The 11647-nt window shown below is 38.1% G+C and overlaps 1 protein-coding gene across 1 annotated transcript in view; it reads left to right on the top strand.

Annotated features, from left to right (window-relative positions):
- Positions 1-504: 504 nt before the first annotated feature.
- Positions 505-11647, top strand: part of LOC134202641 (capping protein inhibiting regulator of actin dynamics-like) — a 288173-nt gene continuing 277030 nt past the window's right edge. The window contains 1 exon segment of the mRNA XM_062677656.1: positions 505-656. The gene's annotated coding sequence lies outside the window, so the exon portion shown is untranslated.

Below are 11647 nucleotides of genomic sequence, written 5' to 3'. Positions count from 1 at the left end.
TTTGCTATTTCCCCCTGTTCGGGTTCTACTGTGAGGTGTTGTTTCTCGCGCCGGGAGTGTTGTGTTGTGTGCATCTTTAGAGTCGCGGTCCACTCTCTCGCTCTCGAAATTACTTTGCTTGGTCATGGTTAGTGTGTTTTCATTTCAAAACACGGCAGCAAAGGCAACGACGACGACGACGACGACGGGATCCTGGTGTTGTGTGGTGTGGTTCCGCGCACATGGATCATCATCGCGTCTCGCGACGCGACGGCACATGCATTAGCGCGGAGAGCAAGCACCAGTTCCAGCACCGGCGCGCGGCAGGGCCTTTGGAAGACGCCTCGGATAAATGTGATTTAGTACTACGTTAACAGTTCGTCGTTGCAGAGCTTGGCTTGGTGCGGTCGTTGCTTACAAAAAAGTGTCATTGTTGTTGACAGTTTTTACGATTTCACGGCGTCGGAAAAGGGTTCAAACTAAGCACAGGCGAATCGATACGCATAATACGCTTTGGCACTATTACCGATGTTGACATGTGATCTTTCGAATGTCGATCTCCGGTTCGCGCGAATTCCTGTGCTCAGCTGCTGTATTTTTGATGATGATTAAACATCAGTAGCGAAAAAAAATAGTGACGACCACAATCGGGAAATAATTTGCTCCGACTAACCAAGGTGCGGAAAATAATTTGCAATTTAAAATAAATGATTCGTTCTGTGGTGTTCGTGTGTTGTGATTGGTGACTGAGAATAAAGCGCAGGCGAACATTCGCCTACACCTGTGGTGCGTCAATTTATACCAGAATAAATTCCCATCGGCTGAGTTAGATGCAGAACCGTTTTGAAAACTCTTCATCACTATTCATAACACCGAGGAAGAAGCAAATCGCGAGATGTCGTCTTCGCCAACGTTGTCGTCGTCGTCGTCGTCATTCGTCGTTTGCATATTGCGACGCACTCGAAGATTCATTGAATTAAGCAGAATATTAATTCGACCCATTTACTCGGCGGTTGCTTGAAAGAAGAGGCTTTCGTTCTCTGGCAGTAGTGAAAAAAAACTGATACAGTGGTCCATATCCTCGAACAGATCTAAATCAGTACTGGTGAAAGACGTGATCACCATGCAGTTTTAGGAATAGGGCTTTCTCGCTTTTAAGAGATGGAACGGGATTGCGGTGGGCTCCTCCTTTTATGTCACCTGATAAGTTCTTCATGATTAGGTTTTTGGTTTTGTTTTGAAATCTAAACTGTTGAACGATTTAATTTGGCAGATACTGCTTTTTGTACAACACTTGTCTTTGTACGAAAATTAGTATCATTCCGTAAACGGAAATAACAATTGTGATCAAACATAGTTAATTAGGAACATTTACATAAGACAAAACTATTTCATATTTTGATGGAGGTATAAAATGAATATGGATATTCGGTTCTTTCATCTAAAAGGCCTACATTTCAGATAGCTTCACAAATTTTCCAAAATCAAGGCACTTTATTTGAAGCGAATTTTGCATAATTTATGTAAAAAGTTTTTTCCTTTCTCGAGCAACAAAGTTGTATCGAAAGGCTATCATTTCACTCCAAAAATGAACTTTTTGCATAAGGCTGGGAGTTTCATAGTGTTATATACCAATCGACTCAACTCTTCGAACTGATCTGTCCATGTTAACTGTCCATGGACACGTAAACCTAAAAACATTAGCCAACTTTTCATATAATAATTCTCGACCGATTTCCTCGTAATAAGTTGCATTCAACGCGGGACAAACCCTTGTTGATCACTATTTAATATAATTACGATGGGTTATTGCGTTCAAAAATTATGAAGAAAATTGTATATCGATCCATACAAGAATAGTTGGTTGATTCGCGATTCTATTGAATCGAGAAAGACTTCTTCACCACTAGGTGGATTAATCTAGGTTTTTTGGGAATTACGTCAGAACTTCGTAAAATGCTATCAGCCAACAAAATATACCCGTAATAAGTTGATTTCGCTGTGAAACTAAAATGTAAATGATTAAATCATAAATTTTGCTCGCAGCATTTGAATTAACATAATTTTTGCTTTACAGCAATAATTCATTATGTGAATCAAAAAACTATTCTCATGCGAATTCTTCTTCTTCTTCATGCGAATTACATATCAGAAAACTGTGGTAAAAGCAAACATTATAGAATCGAATTAGAACTATTCATTTCGATTCATTACTTTATTTGTATTTTGGCAGCTATTCCTGTATCGACCTCATGTCGAGTTTAGTACAAGACTGATGAAGACAACATTTAAATTCTTATATACCTAGATATAAATGGTCTTTACTCTGAATCGCCAGAAGTTTCACTATAAGTGCTCACATGATAAAAAGATTTTCGAACATTTGCGGCAATGCAGGGAGTGAATTTATTCGTCTTTCTATTTGATTCCTGACTTGCGTTTGAACGAAAACTCATATCAGCTGATTCCGATGTATTAAAGCACAGTTGGTCCTTTACCAGCGTGCTTTTGTGCCTTCGATGCTCGCCACTTAAACTGCCCCTCCAATCAGAACAGTATAGCTCTCATAATACGAGAAAAGCTGAACACAACAAATCGCGCTTTGCATATGTAAATGGTGCGGCAATAATGTCGGACAGACAGCAGAAGAAAACCATGCGAATTGAATTGGAAATTAGAGGCCCAAGCGTTGAGCGTTGAGCCACCTCGATGTGTAACGTATTTTGGTGCTTGAAGAAATGAAAAGAAAGATCCTTTCAGTTAAATATTTGCAAATTGAAATTGATGTTCGACAATTATTTGCGGCTTTTTTTCCCCGCACAGTCAGTGGTGTGGTGTTTCGTGCGCGTACTTATGCGGTGCAACTGGTTCGCTGCGGTTCAGCTTAAGTGCATTATGTCTGCCGGAGAAAATGTAAATGGAAATGCACGCGAGCGATGTGCACCAGCCGGAGTGGGGGGGGGGGGGATGTTCAGATTTCGGGGTGTGGTTTGAAGTTTATTTTTTCGACAATTAGACAACGACGCGTGCTGGATGGATTGGTCAAGTGAATTGAAAGTATGAAAGCTTGGACGTCAAACTCTCGATGTTGTAACCGACGACGTCGCGTGAGTGGGGTTCCCTGTCGATCGCATATGGGAGCGAAACGGTGGAGTGGTATCATTCCAGTAGTGAATATGTGGCTAGACTGAATTTATAACTATTTGAAAATTCGTCAGTAAAAAGCCACTGGAGCCAACCGCTTCGCCCTGAATGATCAGTGACCTCAGATCCTGGAAAAAGCCATCTTATACCTTTCCAGGTTGTCTACTTATATTATCTTCGCTTGATGCTTTCCGGCATACTAACAACCTGTTCAGCCCTTCGTAGTTTGCCGTGTTGTATAAGTTTAACAACATTCATCCCTTCATACTCCTGGTATACGCTCTATTACTCCAAAAGCTTTCTTATCAGCCTTCTCTAACTTCCATGTTTTATAGCCGTATAAAGCCTCCGGAAGATACAGTGCAAAATTCGTCTTCGTTCGCAGACTACGAGACTATACTGAACAGTAAATAGATTCGAGAGTGCATCACCCTGCTTCAATTCATCTGAGGTTACCAATGGAGTATAAATTTCATCGCAACCCTTACACTTGATATTAATCCGTCCAACGTTACTCGATTCAGCCGTATCAGTTTCGGCGGAAGACCATGTTCTAGCATATTTTTTTTAGAATTCATTTAGTTTCACTGGATCGTTCGCTGCTTTGAAATCAATAAACAGATGATTCTTTGAATTTTTACGGGAAATTGTTTTGAACTGTTCGTGGGAAGGTCCTATTAATTTTCACAAGAAATAACTTAATTTCGACAAGATATTTCTTCCAATTTCCACGGCTTTTTTTTTAATTTCCACTAAAGTTTTCTTCAAATTTTGAATTATTATTATAAGCTGATTATGAAACAACTTCTTGCAAGAGTAGCCGTTTTTTAATTCGTAATACGTCCGTGTACTTAATGGAATAGTGTGGGTTCAAGTCCCACCGACAGCCGATTTTTTTTCGCATTCTATATATATATATATATATATATATATATATATATATATATATATATATATATATATATATATATATATATTTATGTATGTACGTATGTTCGCCAACTACTACTGAATCAGTTCTCTATTCTCAGGAGAAGTTAACAAAGGGGGTGGGTGGGTCATTTGGAAAAGGGGGAGGGGTGGTGGGAGGGGTTTGTTTAGAAAACGAACAATTATGTGTAACTTTCAACTCCCAGAACCGATTTCAACCAAATTTTGTACACATATTCACTTTGAGGAGACAATGGGAGGGTAATATGGGAAAGGGAGAGGCGTCTGAAGGGAGGTGTATTGTTCAGAAAACGAAAATTTCAGTGTAACTTCTAAACCCCTTGACCGATTTCAACCAAACTTGGTACACACATTCTCTGTCCTAAGGAGAAGTTAACACAGGAGGTAGGAAGGTCATTGAGAAAGGGAAGATTATGGGTAGATCTACCTCTGTGGGTTTTGTACTACAGCACTGGACATTTTAATTGCATAATTTACTTTTCAGTCCCGAGCAAATCCGGGTACATATAGCTATTTGGAACATATTCTCTATCCAAGGACTGGGTGGCAGGATCATAGATGAAAGGAGAGGATACATATTTATAAAATTGACCGTGTTGTACAACTTTCTAATGCGTAAGTCTAAATTTTGAACACATGTTGTGGTTGTCTATTCTCATAGGTATTGTCTATTCTAAGGAAACGACTATAACGGCGGTGGGAGGGTCATTTAAAATGCGGGAACACAATGTTGGGTATTGCCTAGGAAATTAACAATTCTACATAATTTCTGAAACCCTTGACCGATTTTCGCCAAAATTGAGCCACATATTTTCTAAGAAGGCAATAATAGAGGAAGTGGGCCGATCATTAGGGAAACCGGAAGGTGTGAGTGAGGTTCTGCTATGCTAGGTTATGTTATATTTTATATAAGCTTAACAATGATAACCAATCCCACAAATTGGATTTTTTTTTTCAAAAATAGCATTTGAATAAAGTTTTCCCGAAAATAACATTTCTCCAAAAATAAAATTTCCCCGAAAATCACACTTCTCCAAAAATGACATTGAGGGATTTCGCGCCAACTCGTATATGGGGCTGGCAGCACCCTCTCAGATTTGAATGAAACTTTCTGGACATGTAAACTTTGTTACAAAATCCATTTTGCATACTTAGTTTTCCAAATTGACCTAGACTATCTTTTGAAAAGAGTCAAAGTTTTTTTTACCGTTTTTTCAAATGGATATAATCGTAAAACGACGCATCCTACAAAAAAGTGTTGTATGGGTGACTATCGCAAAATCAATCAAGTTTTAAAGTAAAAATATTGGAAAAATTCCAAATTGAGTCATACACACATACAATCGATTTTTTAAATTAAAAGTCAATTTCCAAAAAAACCCCTTTTTTGATCTGGACGAAATTTGGTCTCAATATAGGTAAATATGTTCCTTACCAAACGTCCATACATCGCAAGCTGGGAACGTTTAAGAGAAAAAAGTTTTTCTTACTTTTTCTTGTTCAAATTGATTTTTTTCAGTGTGTTTTCATCCGAAATTAAACCAGTTAAACATCTAAGCATCTCAGAATCCATAGAAGCTATCTAGTATTTTATCTGATTTAACAACTAAGTGTACTTTAGAAAATTGCACATGTATACCTGAAACAATACTCACATGCATACCTGTAAAGTACTATAAAACTGATATCGAATTGGACCCAAAGTACTCAATCTAGTAGCGACAATTGTGGATAGCAGTGTGGAGCATTTACATAAATTTAAGCTCAACCGTTGAAGTGCTGTGCAAAATCAAAAAATCCAAATTTGTAAGAGTGAAAATTTACACCCCATGTCGTCGAAGATGATAGACCAAATTCATTCTATGGGTTATAATCACCTTTTCCAGTAGTTCCGAAAAATCCTCCATGAGTTCCAAGAATGTCTACAGAAATTCCGAGAATTTTTCCAGGAATTCCAAAAAATCCTCCAGAAATTCCAAGAATATCTTCAGGATTTCAAATATTTCCAGGAATCCCTCCAAATGCTCCAAAAATTTCTCCAGAAGTTCCAAAAATTCCTTCGGATGTACCAAAATTTTCTCAAAAGTTCCAAGAATTCCTCTAGGAATTCAAAAACATCCATCAGAAGCTCCAATAATTCCTTCAGGTGTTCAGAGAATTTGTTTAGGAGCTCGAAGAATTCCTCATGGAGTTCCAAGAATCAGACAAGGATTTTTTCTTGGAATTCATACAAATCTTCAAGAAATTTAAAAAAAAATCCTCCAAGGCTCCCAAAAATTCCACCAGGAGTACCGAGAGTTCCTCCTAAAATTCCTTAAAATTTTCCAGGAATTCCAAAAAATCCTTTTTTCCAGGAGTTCCAAGAATTCCACCAGGAGTTACAAAAATTCCGTTTGGAGTTCCCATAAATCCTCCAGGGGTTCAGAGAATTCCTCCGAGAGTTCCACGAATTCTTCAAGAGTTCCTAGACATCCTCAAGGTGCTCAAAAAAATCCTTCAATTTATTTCAGGAGTCCCTTAGAATTTTCTTTAGGAGCTACAAGACTTCCTGCAAGAGTTCCGAGAATTTCTTCAGAAGTACCAACAATTCCACTAAGAGTTCCAAGGATTCTTTAAGGATTTTCTCCAGGAATTCCAAAAATTTCTCCAGTAGCTCCAGGATTTCTTTCAGGAATGAAAGAATGCGTCATTTTACTATTATATCCATTTAAAAAAATCGGTAAACAAACTTTGACCCTTTTCAAAAGATAGTCTAGGTCAAATTTGGAAAAACTAAGTATGCAAAGTGGCAACAAAGTTTACATGCCCAGAAAGTTTCATTGAAATCTGTGAGAGTGCTGCCAAAATTTGTTCTAGTTGGCGCGAAATCCCTCAATAGTGTAAGTAAAATTTAGTAAGTAAAGTAAAATTAACATAAAAATGAGTTTCTGTCTGTCTGGACCTTATAAACTCGGAAACTACTGAACCGATCGACATGAAAATTTGTATAAAGAGGTTTTTGTGGCCGGGAAACGTTCATAAGATGGCTCGAGATCGCTCCCTCCTTTGGAAAGGGGGGCTCCCATACAAATGAAACAGCTATTTCTTCACAACACGACAACTAATCAAGCGAATGGAACCAAATCTGGTATGTGGAGGTTCTGGAAAGGAAGATATGTTTCTGTAGTGGTTTGAACCCCCTCCCCCTTCTGGAAATACAAACAAAACAGAAATTTTTGCATAACTCGAGAACTAATCAGAAGATCAATTTCTGGCGAAACGTAGTTCGTCGGGTCTGCTAGTTTATAGAGTTCAGTGCGTGATCTCTCTTGTTTCGGACAGCAGAACGATCGCGCGATCGGCCGAATTATTGTGTTCTGCATTGCGCGGCCGGTAATAAAATTAACCAGTTCAGTGCGTGATCTCTTGTTTCGAAGCGGGTTTGGTAGTCATATGGCTACTGCTTCTGCCTCATACGCAGGAGGTCGTGGGTTCAATCCCAGGTCCGTTCCATTCTCCTACTTTGTATCTTTCTCATTATTTCTCATGTTCTAGCAATCGCTAGAACTGGAGATGGACTTCTATACCGTTTCCATTACTATTCCTATACCTTCAACTTGAGTAAACAGTAATCTGCTAGAATTGGAAATGAACTTATAGAGCTCGTTTCCTACATCCAATTAGAAATTCCATCAGTCACCTTCTCGTATCTATCACATTGGCAGCTCGTTAACCAAGACGGACCTCTGCCTCTTCAACCTAACATAGAAATTCCAAAAAATTCCGCATGAACTCGTGGCAAGTGCAGAGGTATATTCGGCTTGCAGTGGGCGAGTGATTGCATTATCATTTCCTCCCCCTTCCTTACATTGACTTGCATTCTGACGTGGCAGGCGCCAGTATGACCAAACAAATAATGAGATCACCAGTACTTGTACATTGAAGATGTGTGCTAGTCCCAAGCAAACATCTGTTGGTTCCCTGTGCAAGAACAGCTGATCTGGTCATAATGGAGTAGCAACTACGAGCAGTCAATCAAGCTCAAGCTCAAACGTAGTTCGTCGGGTCTGCTAGTTTATAATAAATGTTTGTTTACTACTATAATGAGCTTTTGTCGCTCCTTTGCATTTGAATCCCTTATTTATCATTTTCATTCGCTGTCGCCAAATTTGTTGAAGGATTTTTGATATGAAAATTAGTTTGGGCTTTTAGTGGAGGTTTTTTGAGGTCGAAATACGTATCTGTTAAAGGTACAATCATGTGATGGAATTGAATGGAATAGTACGAACTCGTCTTATGACAAGAAAGGATATTTATTCAACGTCACAATACCAATCAGAATATCAACCATTGTAGATTAGTAAAATTCATTGAAAAATAAAGGATGCAATGATCCTTTTTAAATAATTTAACAAGATTCTTGACTTGTTATAAGACGATAACCATTTAATTCCACCACTTGATTGTACCTTTGACAGATACGTATTTCTATCTCAAAGGTAAAACCGCCTTCAGTGTATCGTACTACCAGTACTAGAACCAGTACTGTATTTTTTTATTCTTAATATGTTTTAAAACTTCTTGTATGAAATCTTTAATTTCGTGAAACGATTATGTTATTTACCCAACGTTTCGAAACGGTGTTTGCGTCTTCCTCAGGGGGTACTATTTGTCTCTTGTTTGGTCTAACTTTAAGTTCCACGATTGAAAATTTTGTTCGTTGGTACATCTTCGTAATTATTGTCACTTCAATCAAGTACATATGCTTTTATTTAAATTCGTTTTTTTATTCGTAACAGCCAATATGAGGGGGTTAGAACCAGAAGGATGTAAGTCACATGTAGTCGAATGACATTTGGTCGAAATGACATTACGTCGAATGGACATTTGGTCGACAGGACATTTAGTCGAAAATGTTTTTTTAATCCACTAGATACGCAGGACATTTGGTCGAATGACGTTTGGTCGAAAGGACATTTGGTCGAATTGACATTTAGTCGAAATCTGATTTTAGTATGAAAAATTTTCGTACATTTGGTCGAATGACGTTTGGTCGAAAGCAAGTTTTCGAATTAAAAATCTTGGCAAATTAAGTCTAACAACGTTCCGTCGAATGGCTATTTGAAAGAAAAGAACTTTAGCCAATAACAATAAAAAAATAAATGATTTATTCGGGTTTTCTAAAAGTCACATAATTATTGCTCCAATATTGTCCAAAGAATGATGGGTCCATAAAAAGAATAATTAATACGAAAACGATGAATATCCCGAGAATATTTCAGACTGGATATTGATATTGGCGAACCCCTCTAACCGACTACGATGAATCTATACCACATGGTCAAAAGAAATTCAGTCACCATTTCACCAGAAATTCATATGACCATTAGGTCGGAATTAAATTTTCGGCCAATAATAAACGAACTATGGTTAGAAGACAATTTCATTCTGAACTAATTATTGTATAAATATTGAGTGAAAGAAAGAGTTTCAATGAAAAGAATAAGAAAACCATTTTCATTCGACCAAATGTCCCTTCGACTAAACGTCCTTTCGACGAAATGTCATTTGACCAAATGTCATTAGACTAGCTGTCAATCAACGAAATGTTCCAAAGTCGACTACGATGAAGTAGAAACATAAATGTCATTGGTTTTTGATAATGTGCCGAAAAAAATAGAGGGTATTTCACCATCAGTACCTAATATTTTGCTATTTCTGTAGGTTTTCAATTTTTCTATAATACACCAGAGTCTCCAGAAGTTTCTTTAGGTCAGGTGAAAAATCCTCATTGGCATCCATATTCGTTTCTTCCGCTCTTCCGCACTTCCGCTGAACTCCCTCACGTCGACTGAATTCCTCTTATCAGTTTATCCATGAATCTTGTGGATTATTTATTCAAATTCAACCAAAAATCTATTGACGAATTATCCATTTACCTAATTACCTATTACCAACTACACACTTTCAACATTCGACTAAATTTTTATTCGACTAAATGTTCTTTCGACTAAATGTCCATTTGACTAAATTTCGATTCGACTAAATGTCCATTCGACCAAATGAACTTTCGACTAAATGTCATTCGACTAAACGTCATTCGACGAACTGTCCCAAAGCCATTTTTTATGTAGATACTAGCAGACCCGACGAACTTTGTTTCGCCTAAAATTTATTATCTGATTAATTCTCCCTCCTTTATAAAGGGGGAGGGGTCCCGAACCACCTTAAGAACCTTCCCCGGCCCCAAAAACCTCTGTATACAAATTTTCACGCTGATCGGTTCAGTCTATAAGGTTCAGACAGACAGAAATTCATTTTTATGTATATAGATCTCCAGATTGGCAATCCTACGGCTTTTCTCGCAAGGCTACTGGAGACACTTAATGATTGCCTAATTTCTTAGCGAAAAGGATTTTTCAATTCATAGAGAAATCCTGGTGCCAAAGCTGTTTCTAAAATAAATATAACAGGACTCGGGTCGGAAATGAAATCAGTTTGATGGAAACACCAATTATTTAGTTAAGGACACGCATCTCGGAATTAAAAGAAAATCACTCGCGTTTTCAAGGGCACACCACTCAATATGAAAGCATCGCAGCAAAGCTGCAATAATAGAAACAAAAGTTGTCCGCTGCCTTCGTTTCGAGTGGTCCTTACAATTCGTATAAAAAACGAAAATAATCTAACTATGGAGGAGAGAGGGGGTTTGCAAAATCAAAAATATATTTCTTACAAATTCTTTAGAATCCGAGGATATCTATGAGTGGTGCATCAACGAAAATTCTTGTTGTCGAAGAATATCCTCAAACAGAGTTAATAATCGAAAAAATAATTCTGTCTTTACGAACAGAAATGATACTTGGGATTGGGCTTATAAACATGGCTAAATTAAAAGCTGGCAAACTCTCACCGATGGATGAGCAGACGTATTTGTTATTGTAATGCAACAATTAACTGAAATCCAAATCTCCTTTTCCAAATCGTTAAACAATTCCGATCGTTCAAGCATTTACTCCAATCCTATCTATAGATCTAATATCGCCTGAACTTACAGATCCCTATCAAATTGAACCAACAAACCACGAGTGAAACCTGTGTTGCGAAGATCAAATGTAAACTTTACCCGCACTCCGGCCACCATTGCATTGTCTTGTGTGTAGTTAATTTCTTTCCAAACGTTGGATGGTCCGCCGGTGATTGCACTAACCGACTAAATGAATCTCATTAGATCCGAGTGCCTTATGTTGCGGAGCAAAACGCGAAGCTGATTTTCGCGCGGGGCCCATGGTTATTCATATTGTTGCTGGATGGTGGTTCGTCTCCGACGGTGATAAAATGAATTATTAAGTTAGACCAAATTAGACCCATTTAGTGTGCTCGCGCGCGGAACATCGAATTCGAGAAATCCACCGGCTGACAGATCTTTGGTTTTTTTTTGTTTTGTTTGTATCGACCATCTCCGTATAGTGAGTAAAGTGCACTTCATTTCAAGTGAAAATCAACAAACGGTCGAAGACGACGACGACGACGAAGACGGCAGCGGTGGTGGTGGTGAAGACGCATCCGATGGATATAGTGAACCGACCCTCAA

This window comes from Armigeres subalbatus, unplaced genomic scaffold (assembly GCF_024139115.2).
Source record: "Armigeres subalbatus isolate Guangzhou_Male unplaced genomic scaffold, GZ_Asu_2 Contig1310, whole genome shotgun sequence".
Classification (NCBI taxonomy): domain Eukaryota; kingdom Metazoa; phylum Arthropoda; class Insecta; order Diptera; family Culicidae; genus Armigeres; species Armigeres subalbatus.
Note: the sequence above shows the minus strand (reverse complement) of the source record. Positions and strands in the feature narration are given on the sequence as shown.